The sequence below is a fragment of the Somniosus microcephalus genome, chromosome 1 (genome assembly GCF_052327205.1).
Source record: "Somniosus microcephalus isolate GS21.2 chromosome 1, FLI_Smic_1.0, whole genome shotgun sequence".
NCBI lineage: Eukaryota > Metazoa > Chordata > Chondrichthyes > Squaliformes > Somniosidae > Somniosus > Somniosus microcephalus.
In genome coordinates this window covers 89985646-89997886 of record NC_140987.1, presented here as the reverse complement: position 1 = coordinate 89997886, position 12241 = coordinate 89985646, and the positions used below count along the sequence as shown (strand labels likewise).

The following is a 12241-nucleotide window of genomic DNA, read 5'->3' as shown; positions in this document are numbered from 1 at the left end:
CCACTCCCTCAATGTGCTGGATTCCACTCCCTCAATGTGCTGGATTCCACTCCCTCATTGTGCTGGATTCCACTCCCTCAATGTGCTGGATTCCACTCCCTCAATGTGCAGGATTCCACTCCCCCAATGTGCAGCTGCTCTGCGACCACAGGCAGCGCGTCATGCAGGTGAATGCTGGTTTTCCTGGCAGTCGTCATGATTCCTTCATTCCACAGCAGTCCTCTGTGCCACCTGTATTTGACCCACCATGGCAAGTCAAAGGCTAGCTACTCAGCGACAACCTGGCCATTATGAGGGAACAGCCCATGTCATCACCTATCAGACGAGAAGCTGAGGAGCAGGAACACAAGGAGGAGGAGAAGGGAAAGGAAATGGAGGAGGAGGTAGTGCAATTCATGAACAGGAAGTGGAGGAACAGGAAGAGGAAGACAGCCCCTTTCTGCCCAGGCTGTACATGTAAATAATTCATGAACGATACCAGTAACCTCACCACAGCTCGCCATTCACCAACAGTCCCACACTCCTTACCTTCCCTTTATCACTGACCATCACCTCATCCTCTTTCTGAGACCACAAAAATAAAAAGCAGCAGAAAATACACATTCTAATTCAATTTTATAAATTCAATTATTACATTCTGCAAACAAAAATCAACAAATTACACTTGTGCATTCCCTTAGTGACTGTCTTCCGTGTGACTTTGCCTTTCCTATTGATCCTATGAGGTACTTCCCCAGTGCCTGCAGCATGGGTGGTGGAAGGTTGCTGACCTTCAATTGAGGAGACTGTAGTTGGCCTTCAAGGGTGACCTCAAGCAGTTCTGCGCCTAAAGGGCCTGGTTTCAGACTGCACCATCTCGGCCTGGGCTACAGCCATTTGGGTTGGCTGGCTGACAGGCAACAGCAAGGGCACTGGCAGAGTGACAGTGATGTGAATAGGAATGATGACATCCTGAGAGAGGAAAGCAGGGTCGTGCTCCAAGAAGCCACTGCCACCCTCCCAGGGCGGTGCCTCCGCAATCCTACTGATCTGTTGGAGAACAGATTACAGGAAACACAGCAAGTTAGCATGCAAGTACAGCAAGCAATTGGGAAGGCAAATTGCAGGTTGGCCTTTATTGCAAAGGGGTTGGAGTACAAAAGTAAGGAAGTCTTGCTACAATTGTATAGGGCTTTGGTGAGACCTCACCTGGAGTACAGTGCACAGTTTTGGTCTCCTTATCTGAGAAAGGATATACATGCCTTAGAGGCGATGCAACAAAGGTTCACTAGATTGATTCCTGGGCTAAGGAGGGTTGTCCTATGAGGAGAGATTGAGTAGATTGAGCCTATACTCTCTGGAGTTTAGAAGAATGAGAGGTGATCTCATTGAAACATACAAGATTCTAAGGGGGATTGACAGGATAGATGCTAAGAGGTTGTTTCTGCTGGCTGGAGAGTCTAGAACTAGGGGGCATAGTCTCAGTATAAGGGGTTGGCCATTTAAGACTGAGATGAGGAGGAATTTCTTCACTCAGAGACTTATGAATCTTTGAAATTCTGTACCCCAAAGGGCTGTGGATGCTGAGTCATTGAGTATATTCAAGGCTGAGATAGATAGACTTTTGGACTCTAGGGGAACCAAGGGGTATAGGGATCAGGCAGGAAAGTGGAGTTGAGGTTGAAGATCAGCCATGATCTTACTGAATGGCGGAGCAAGCTCAAAGGGCTGTATGATCTACTCCTGCCCCTAATTCTTATGTTCTTATGTTCTTATCTTATGTTAATGGATGGCTGTGATGCCCTAGAAGCCCCTTTGATAAGTGGTATCCAGAGCCATGAAGGCAGTAGTCTGAGTTTGCAAGGCAGCTGTCTAAGCTTGCATGGCAGCAGTCTGAGCTTCCACTGCAGCGTTTGGACATTTGAGGGAAGCTGTTTGTGCTGCAATAGAAGCTGTGACATTGGTCATCAGACACTGCATCATGATGGGTTCCACAGGTGTAGTGATGAAGGTGACCACCCGTTCCATGTTGAAAAGGATGGGCTCCAAGCTCTGCGCAAAGCCCTTTTCCAAGTTGGTGCTGGACTCCTCCATGCTCCTTGACATTGTGCGCAGGCTTTCTGGCAGGCTTTCCAGTGCACCAAGCATTTGGTCGTGTACACCCATCAGCCTTCTTCTGTAGCTTGGTCCATCAAAGTCCTCAGCTGAGTCCTCTGCAACAGAACTAGAGTGCGACCTCGCCTTCCGCCGAGCTGGCATCTGCGCTATCCTTTCCCTCTGCCCTGGCTCCAATGCACTTGTGCCCAGTGTCTCACATGTGCAGATCCCTCCTCTATCCTAGACTCTGAAATATGCAGTGTCGGTATCTGAGCTGGTGGCTGCGAGTGCAAGATTGAATGACAGTGTCTCTTCATTTTCACTTTCTTCATCCTCTTCCTCCACTGACTGGGCAGGTTCCAGGTCTTGGGTGTCTGAAATGAAAAATGGACAAGGGTTGGTGTGTGGTGCATGGAAAGGAGAAAGTAAGTTGTGCGTGATCACACCCTCTGCAGCTTCTCAGTCAGAAGAGATTTGGGGATGAGGGAGAAGTGGCTGAGAGATGGACGATTAGGTATGCAGATACCCTCATCATCGATCCCTCCAGCACCGCCAGTGGCCACAGTCTCAGTGATGCCCCTTCCCATGATGGCCACCACTGTCTCCTCCATCGGTGTTAAAACATGCAGGAGAGCTTGTCCCCCTCCAGTTCTTTGCTGCTGCCTGTTGTTATGTGCCACCTTCTCCTGCAAGAATGAGGGAAATGTGACAGTGAGTGTCCTGCAATCTATTTGCGTGATGTAGCTGTCATGGTTGAATAGCTGCCAGTGTGTGCGAGCTTTGAGTTGTGTGTGTGAGGCCTGCAACAGTGCTAAGTGTGTGAGGGTGATGTAAAGCTTCTTAGAGCAACACACCTTGCATTGATCTCCACTGTTCCATCCTCCCACTGCCTCCTGAGCATCTGGAGGGCCTCCTGTCCCCTGCGGATATAAGACATCGCTCCTCCTTTCCACCTTTCCACCTCTTCCAACAAGGCCTCCAGTAAAGTGTCTGAAAACCTTGGTGCATGCTCTCTTGCATGGTCAGCCATTCTTCACCCTTTCACAGGACAGAGCAATCATGTAAAAGAGCAGGCAGTATGAATTTACCGTGCTGCCTGCAATGCAGTGAGCGGACGCGGGTTAATCGTTTGAGTGTCATATCCAATTTAACCCCTACTATGTTCAAGGTGGTCTGCTACTTCAACTATAATTTATAAGATGAATAATTTTCCAATGACAAAAGTCAGGCAGACACACCTTTCCGCAGATTAAAATGGCATGGTTGACCAAACGGTTTTGAAAGGCCCAAAAATGGATGGTGGCACTGCGAGATGAGATTTGCTCACGCCTGTCTAAAAATTCCAGGCAGCATGTTATTTTGGTGCTGCCTGCTGATTGAAATGATTTCAGCACACAGCCCAGCGATGAACGCATTGCTCAGCACGAGGCCCAATGTTGCATCGCTGTAGTGTCCCTGGAGTGAGGCTGTCATTTTAAAAAGCAGTCTCGTGCCCTTAAAGGTATACTGCCTTCTCAAAAAAAACCTAAAAGTCATTCAAAAATAAGCAATCTCTAACCCTTAAAGCTCAGCTGCCTTCTGAAAAGAAAATCAAAAATCATTCCAAACTAGGTAGTCATCAGCTCTTAAAGCTGAGCTGCCTTCTGCACATAAAAAATGGTAAACTAACACAAATGTCTCAACAGGCCAGGGAAAAGGCACTCAGGGCCTCGCATGCAGCACTCCAGCTTTGTGAAGGTGGTCAACACTGGAAGAGAGGTCCTCCACTCACGGGGGGCCAGAAGGCCCTCCTGAAAGAAGGATGTGGAACCAGATCACCGAAGCCTTCACTGCCAGCAGTGTTGTCCCTAGGACCTGGCTCCAGTGACCAAAGAAGCTTCATGACCTCAGATGAGTGGTCAAGCTCAGCGAATGCATCTTCAAAAGCCATCTTCAACCAACTGCACCACTACCCTCGCACATTGCTCAATGCACGAACCGTCCCCCCAACACCCCCACCACCACCATCACCCACCTACCAACAATCTCTACCAAACACGATGTACATCTCACATTCCTAGCTTGACCTCACCCCCTTGAAGAAGACGTTGCTGGCCATTCTTGGCAGGAGCATGGCTGAGCCCTTGGCCAGCAGTGGGGCTGAAAGAATACAAGATGCCAGCATCCTCATTCATTATCCTCCTTCTCATATCCCACATTCTCTTCTGATGTACAAGCTGCATATGGTGTAATCATGCACCTCTTGCTCCCTCCCTCAGCACAACTCTACCCTTGTGCCTTCCTCATTTCAGGCACCCAAGAAATCCAGCCTTCCCAGCCAGGGTTTGACCAAGAAGAAGGAGAGGAGAGTGAAGAAGCAGAAGAAGAAACACCGTCACTCGATTTCACACTCCCAGCCACCAGCTCCTCGAGGCTGTCCTGCAAGGCCATCTGCAGTGCCCCACTGAAAGACAGCAGCCTTCCACCAGCCATGCTGCAGCCACTGGGGTAGCACTGCATAACATCACTAGGATAGGCAAAGGCACCAGCAAGACAGTCACTAAAGGAATGCACAAGGGTGATTGTTGATTTTTTGATGTAATATTGGATGCATATATGGATAAAGTTGAATTGGAAAGTTTGCTTTGTGGTGGCTTTTATTTCAGCATTGTATTTCAAGAGGACGCTGTGATGGTCAGTAACAGAGGGAAGGTAAGGTGTGGGACAAATGTTGAAAGGGGAATTGGGGTTGTGGTCACTGGTACCGCAGGCGGATGATTCGATCCTGGATATCCCGGCCAGAAAGGGGCTGTCTGGGTTGCCTCCCTCCTTCTGCTTCTTCCTCTTCTGCTTCTTCCTCTTCTGCATCTTCCTCCTCCCTCTGTGAGCAGCTTGTCCCCTTTGCTGCCTCTGCTTCATCTCCATGTGATGTTGCAGCCCAAGGGGGACTGCAACTAGAGCCCCCAGGACTGTGAGCAAATGGTCTTATCAATGGCCTTCCTTTAACATCCAAAGCCTTGCAAGCATCCAGCAGCACTCCCTGCACTCCCTGCACACTTTAACAACTTTTTAAATATATTGCACCAAGCCACTACTTCAATAAAATATTTTATTAAAAGACCAAAAGCTAAAATCAAAACTGACCTGAAAAATGTGTGTGTCCCTTTAAGAAGCGCTGACAGCGTCTCTGTACAACTACTGCATGCACGATCTTCCGTGCGGGGTTAGGAGAGGGAGTTATGGTATGCGGCGATGTCCAAAATCGCAGTCGTGCATCAATCAGGCGTTATACGCCGATTGACATCACGATCTGCATATTTACATTGGAGACGTGAGTGCAGGCAATGGCAGTGCTGCCGACCTCTCCAAAATGGCTGCCGCTGTGTCCCGTGCTGTTAGCGGGTGGAAGCGAGGCAGCCGTCATTTTTCAAGAAAACTAGCGTTAATGGCCAGCACTACTACGGGAAATTTCACGGCCTTGATAACTGCATTTTTTTTGGCAGAATCTTGTGTAATGTGGGGACCTACAAGATATTCTTCTGTGATAACTTCATGATGCCTCCTTCCTCTTAGAAGATGGTTGATGCTTTAAAACATTTCCCCACCAAATTTCAGTAAGGCACGCAGTAATACTTCTTTGTTCTTTTTATTACTTATGTAAATATATTCCTGCAAATAGATCAGCATATCCTCCACTAGATTTCACTACACTTTACAGTACATTTTTTACACATCTACCCCATACTGTGTCCAATTTTTTTATTTATTTAAATGCAGCATCATTTCCATTAATAATTTATATTATGGTAACTGTGAATATGAAACTTACTTTGTCTGAAAAAGAATTTCATACTTTTGTTCCGGAAATCAAAGGTAGGAAATAAAAGGTAGGAAATAAAATAAAAGGTCGGAAATAAAAGGCTGACGACCTTTCCTGGCAGATGTTAGATATTCAAAGACAACTAAAACTACTCCCATATGTTCTGAACAACCTACTCATAATTCTCTAACATCTGCCAGTTCTGATGAAAGGTCATCGACCTGAAACGTTAACTCTGCTTCTCTCTCCACAGATGCTGCCTGACCTGCTGAGTGTTTTCCAGCCTTTTCTGTTTTTGTTTCAGATTTCCAGCAGCTGCAGTATTTTGCTTTTGTACCAGGGAGACATGACTTACTTTACAAAGTGCACCTCCTTTTAGATGATATGGAGTAATACCGATGTACAGATGTACACAGCCCAAGCCACACTACGCTATCCTACAGGTTGAAGGAGGAAAACACATAGTTAAGAGGAAAGGGGTAATCTAAATGGGGATTATTTTTGTGATGCTTTAACTGGCATAGTTAAAAGGTACATTCAGAGGCAACCTGCAACAATGAAAGATATCTCATCAATTTGACCCTTTTTCTTTAAAAAAAATAACTGGAGGATAACTTGAATTTATTTGAATGGCTCTGGTGCTAATGCCAATGGAAAGCACAGTTCTGGACACCATAGTATAACAGTTTCATACAGCTATCAAGGCAGCTAAACCTACTCCTACTCATAATTCAAGAACGGTACAATATTTTTGCCATACTTTAGTTCCTGTTATGTACTTTTGCAGACTCCATTTTTCAAATTCATAAATTTAAGAATTTGACCCATGATGGGAATCTTTGCCATATGCTAATGGGATCTTCTGCCAAATGTTAAAGCCGAATGAGAATCTGACAGAGAAGTCATTAGTATTTCATGAAAGAATATGCATGACTGCGGAGAATTGCACAATGTGAGTGCTGAAATGAATGGTAGGGTTGGATAGAGTCAAGAATTGTCCATCAATAAACAATCACTTTGATGCTGACAGCTCACACATTTGGCTCATTCCAATGCAACTCCATGGAATAGAACTAGATTGCTAAAAGCTAACATACATTCATTTCTTTGTATATGAGTTTACTGAGTGAGGCTTCTCAAGTGTCTAATGGGCTAAGTTAATGCATTATGAAACTTTCATACACACACTATTTACAACCAACAATCACAAACACCTTGTGGTAGAGATCAGTGATCAGAGAACTTTATGCCATCTCTCTCAGACTAGAGATCTAATTTACAGATAAAATGCTTCACTTCACAGATGGGACAGCAATGAGTTCTCTGAAACTGTTAATTTCTGAACAATTTATGCAGTTAGATATCCAGATTTGCATGAAATCAGATGGATTCATTAACCTGCAAGGGGGAATTCTACCCCATTTAAATATTTCAAATATAAAAATGAAATCATGTTATATAAAAATCTATGTCTGTAAAATGATAATCCATGGAATAATCCTTTAATGCCTATAGGATACAATCTTCCCCTCAGTTGGCAAGAGTGGGTTTACTGTCAGCACAAGTGCAGAAAATCTGTTACCACCCAGTTCTTAATTTTACACCTCATGGTATTACAGCAATTCAAATACACAAATGCCTGTTACACACTGAAGTGCCCACATGTATCAAGTACAAGACGAATGCAGTGAGCATTCTGGCAGGCTAAGGTTGCAGTTAGGTATGTTTGCCTTGGCGTCCTATGTGACCCTGAGCTGAGATTACAACACCATATCCTCTCCGTCACCAAGACCACCTACTTCCACCTCCATAGTATCGCTCGTCTCTGTTAAGTCTGTGTGTCCCAGTTATGCTTATTATAAATCACTGGACACAGACCACAAGAATAACTTTAACATGTCTTTACTATTTGGAGGTCAGGGCTGAACTGCCCAGCAAATCCCTACACAACGTTTATATACCGGTGTGGTCACCACCGGTATTACAGTATACAGCAGCCAAGAGAAAGTAGTACATCTCTTAAGGTAGTTCTCTTAAGGTGGAACAGGTTACATACACCACAGTCTCCACTCTTGCCTCAGCTCATCTGCTGCTGAAACCCTCATCCATGTTTTTGTTACCTCTAGACTCAACCATTCCAAAGCTCTCCTGGCCGGCCTCACACCTTGCACCCTTCGTAAGCTTGAGCTGATCCAAAACTCTGTGAATCGTATCTTAACTCATAACAAGTCCAGTTCACCCATCACCCCCATGCTCGCTGATCTACATTGGCTCCCGGTCTGACAACGCCTCAATTTTAATATCCTTGTTTTCAAATCCCACCTTGGCCTCACCCCTCCCTATCTCTGTAACCTCCTCCAACCCTACAACCCTCGAGATCTCTGTATTCTTCTAATTCTGGCCTCTTGTGCATCCCTGATTCTTATTGCTCCACCATTGGCAGCTGTGCCTTCAGCTGCCTAAGGCTTAAGCTCTGGAATTCCCTCCCTAAAACTTTCTGCCTCTCTACCTCTCATCCTCCTTTAATATTCTCCTTAAAACCTACCTATTTTCTTCTTCTTAGGCAGTCCCTCGGAATCGAGGATGACTTGCTTCCACATTAAAAATGAGTTCGCAGGTGACTGATTAATCCAATGCGGGACCTACAGTGTCTGTCACAGGTGGGGTAGATGGTGGTTGAAGGGACGGGTGGGTGGGGTGCTTGGAGTAGAGCTAATTTACAGAACAAACGGGAAACTGTTCAACCTCCGTCGCCTCCAGTCCAGATCCAAGGTCATCCCATCCTCTGTCGTCGAATTACAGTATGCAGACGATGCTTGCGTCTGCGCTCACTCGGCGGTCGAACTCCAAACCATCGTCAACACCTTCACTGAAGCGTATGAGAGCATGGGCCTTACACTAAACATCCGTAAGACAAAGGTCCTCTACCAACCTGCCCCCGCCACACTGTACTGCCCCCCGATTATCAAAATCCACGACAAGGTCTTGGACAACGTGGACCACTTTCCATACCTCGGGAGTCTACTGTCAACAAGGGCAGATGTTGACGACGAAGTCCAACACTGCCTTCAGTGTGCCAGTGCAGCCTTGGGTCGCCTGAGGAAGAGAGTGTTTGAAGACCAGGACCTCAAACCCGTCATAACTTTGATTGCCCAGATACTATGGGGGCTGCAATGGATGGGAACCTTATCCTTCTCCATCACATTCAGCGGGCACAGAGACGCAGAGAGAGAGTGGCAATTATGGCCAGATGGAGGAGGGCCAACAGGCGTACAGGAGACCTTACCCTCCCAGGGTTTTTCGCCAACAGTTCTCCTACATTAACATGTCTGAGGAGCAGTGTTTGCGAAGGCTGCGATTCAGCAAGAAGGTGGTCACTGAGCTCTGCCACCTGCATCAGCCAGATCTGCAGCCTCAACTGAGGAGCAGGACATCTCTGTCGGTGGCAGTGAAGATAACAGTGGCTCTCAACTTTTATGCCACGGGCTCATTTCAATCAGCTACTGGGGAGGTTGGCTTCTCGGGGACAAGGGATATCCTCTGTGCACCTGGCTGATGACACCGCTCTGGTCGCCCAGCACCCCTGCTGAGCTACGATACAACGAGAGCCATCAAGCTACCAGGAGCATCGTTGAGCACACAATCGGCATGCTCAAGCAATGGTTCCGCTGTCTGGACCATTCTGGAGGAGCCCTGCAGTACTCACCTGAGCGAGTCTCCCACTTCGTTGTTGTGTGCTGCATGCTGCATAAAGTGGCAATCCTCAGGACCCAGTCAATGCCACCAGACATTGGAGCACCAGCAGAGCAGAAGGAGGAGGAGGAGGAAGAGGAGGAGGAGGAGGAGGAGGAGGATGAGGAGGATGATCATCAGCAGCACCAAGGCGGGAGGGAGGCACAAAGTGGAAGGGCCGTCCGTCAAAGGCTCATAGCAAGTCGCTTCTAGGCCCCCTCTGAGGGAATGGCTTCTGCCATTCAAACAACCTGAATGAAACCATCCCGCAACCCCTAAGCCGGTCAAGGCAACAATGAGTGCAAAGACCAAACATGCACATTTTGAATACAGACACTTCTTTATTTCACAAACTGTGTCTCATTTCCGCATGACAAAGTAATAGAAAGAAACACAAAAAACAGCAGTCATTCACATAACTGGCACTCATAACCTGGAGACAATGTCCAAAACAGTAACAAAAATTTGACCACGACCCTCGGCCTTCAATAAAACAATGAAATACATTTTGCCACACCTCCTACTTTTTGCCCATCGAGGGTGATCTACTTCCCTTGCGAAATTGCCCCTTCCCACCCTGCAGCTCCTCCGTAATGGGACCCCAGTGGCTGGAGCAAGGCTGGGGGAAGGCTGCTGTGTGTCAGAAACTGAGACTGCAGATGCCCTTGAGGGACGGCCTGGACCAGCTCTGGGCCTGGAGGGCCCGGCTGCTCACTGCTCCAACCCTGCATGGGCGGCAGCAGTCTGTCCTACAGGTGGTGGCAACTGCAGTGGAGAAGTGACAGTGGTGGCAGCAGGAATGCTGTCATCTTGAGAGAGGACAGCAACTCCCTGCTCGACCGACACACTGGCACTCCCATGGGGCAGCACTTCAGCATGCCGAGCAATCTGCTGGAGCACAGATTGCTGGCCTGCTGCGGCGCAGTGAGAGCCCCGGGGAAATGTGTCTGATCCAGCGAGGGTGGCAGCAGTTAATGCTCGCGTGGCCTCAATCTGCATCTGCATGAGACCAGCCACTGACTGCATTGCAGCACTTAGCATTTGCGTGGCAGCCGCCTGTGCTACAGCAAAGTGCTCCACACTCCTTGCCAGTGATTCAATGGATTCAGGCATCCTTGCCACTGCAGCCATGAGCTCAGTGTGCCTTTGCTCCGCCTGGGCACTCATTTCAGCAAGGACCCGCTCCTCGTCTACGTTCAGGGCAGCAGGACTCGAGGCCATACTCTCCATCCGGGGAGAAGGCCCCCGAAATTCCCTAACCCCCTCGCGTTGCTACAGCCCGCTGGGTCCTGGAGCGTCACCCTCATCAGACCATTCCCCCCCGCTCCCCTCCAGGGAAGGCGTGACCCCAGTATGGGCATGGGCTGCCTCGGCAGAGGGTTGCACTGATGGTCCGGCTTCCTCTTCCTCCTCGCCTTCAGCTTCACTCCCAATGGCAGCTTGAGGGCCTGTCTCCTCACCTTGTGAATCACCATCTGAAAGCAGGGAGGTACAAGAGTGGCTTTAGCGTGAGGACAGGGTGGCAGCAAGGGAGGCATGAGTGCAGCGATGTACTGATTTGAATTGAAAGTGTCAAAGGCTGCTGTTGTGAGGAACAAGTGGAAGGAGCGAGGACAAAAAGGTGATGAACTTACCATTGCTGGCCAGAACGAGGTCGGCGTCTCCAGTGGCGACGGGACCAAGCATCCGTCTTGCCACAATCCTGTGGACGCGCTGCTCAAGATCGCTGAGGGCTTGAAGGTGAGGCTGCCCTCCTCCAGTCCATTGCTGCTGTCTCCTATTATGAGCCAGCTTGGCCTGCAAGAAAAAGGACAGCGTCTGAGTAAATATACAGCCATGATCTTGCCTGAAATGCCTCCCATGGTCGATTAGCCCTTACTGTATACAGCCATGATCTTGCCTGAAATGCCTCCCTTGGTTGAATAGCCCTTACTGTATGCAGCCATGATCTTGCTTGAAATGCCTCCCATGGTTGAATAGTCCTTACTGTATGCAGCCATGATCTTGCTTGAAATGCCTCCCATGGTTGAATAGCCCTTACTATATGCAGCCATGATCTTGCCTGAAATGCCTCCCATGGTTGAATAGCCCTTACTGTATGCAAAGTGTGGAATGTGCGTGTGTGTTTCATGAAAGGGCCATAGGTGTTGGATGAGTGCTGGGCACTGGGGCTTTCAAGACCCTCTGGCCATAAAGTGAGGTGAAGATGGAGGGATGAAGAGGTTTTGAAAAAAGGCACTCACCCTGACGACCCGAGTGAGGTCGTTGAACTTTTTCCTGCATTGCACAGGGGTCCTAGGCACCATGCTGCTTGAGGTCACTCTGTGAGCCACCTCCCTCCACACTTTTCTGTATTCGCTTGGCAGAGGCCTCCTGCCACTCTCTGGGTACAGTAGAGATCTTCTGCGCTCCACCGCGCCAACCAGAGCCTCCAAGGCACGCTCGCTGAAGCGCTGTGCTCGCTCCCTGGCCCTCCTCATACTCCTTGCGTGGAAGATTTTGCCACAGGTCTGCCCAGGCCGAGATTCAAGGCTCCAATGAGCAGGGTGCGGCTGCAAAGCAAGATCGACCCTTCCCTTTAAGAACTGGCCGGTGCCAGTGTGCCTGTGTGCAATCGCTAACTGACAGCACCTG

The 12241-nt window shown here is 48.3% G+C and overlaps 1 pseudogene; it reads right to left on the bottom strand.

Annotated features, from left to right (window-relative positions):
• Positions 1–623: 623 nt before the first annotated feature.
• On the bottom strand, positions 624–2238 carry LOC147124231 (uncharacterized; annotated as a pseudogene).
• Positions 2239–12241: the final 10003 nt, after the last annotated feature.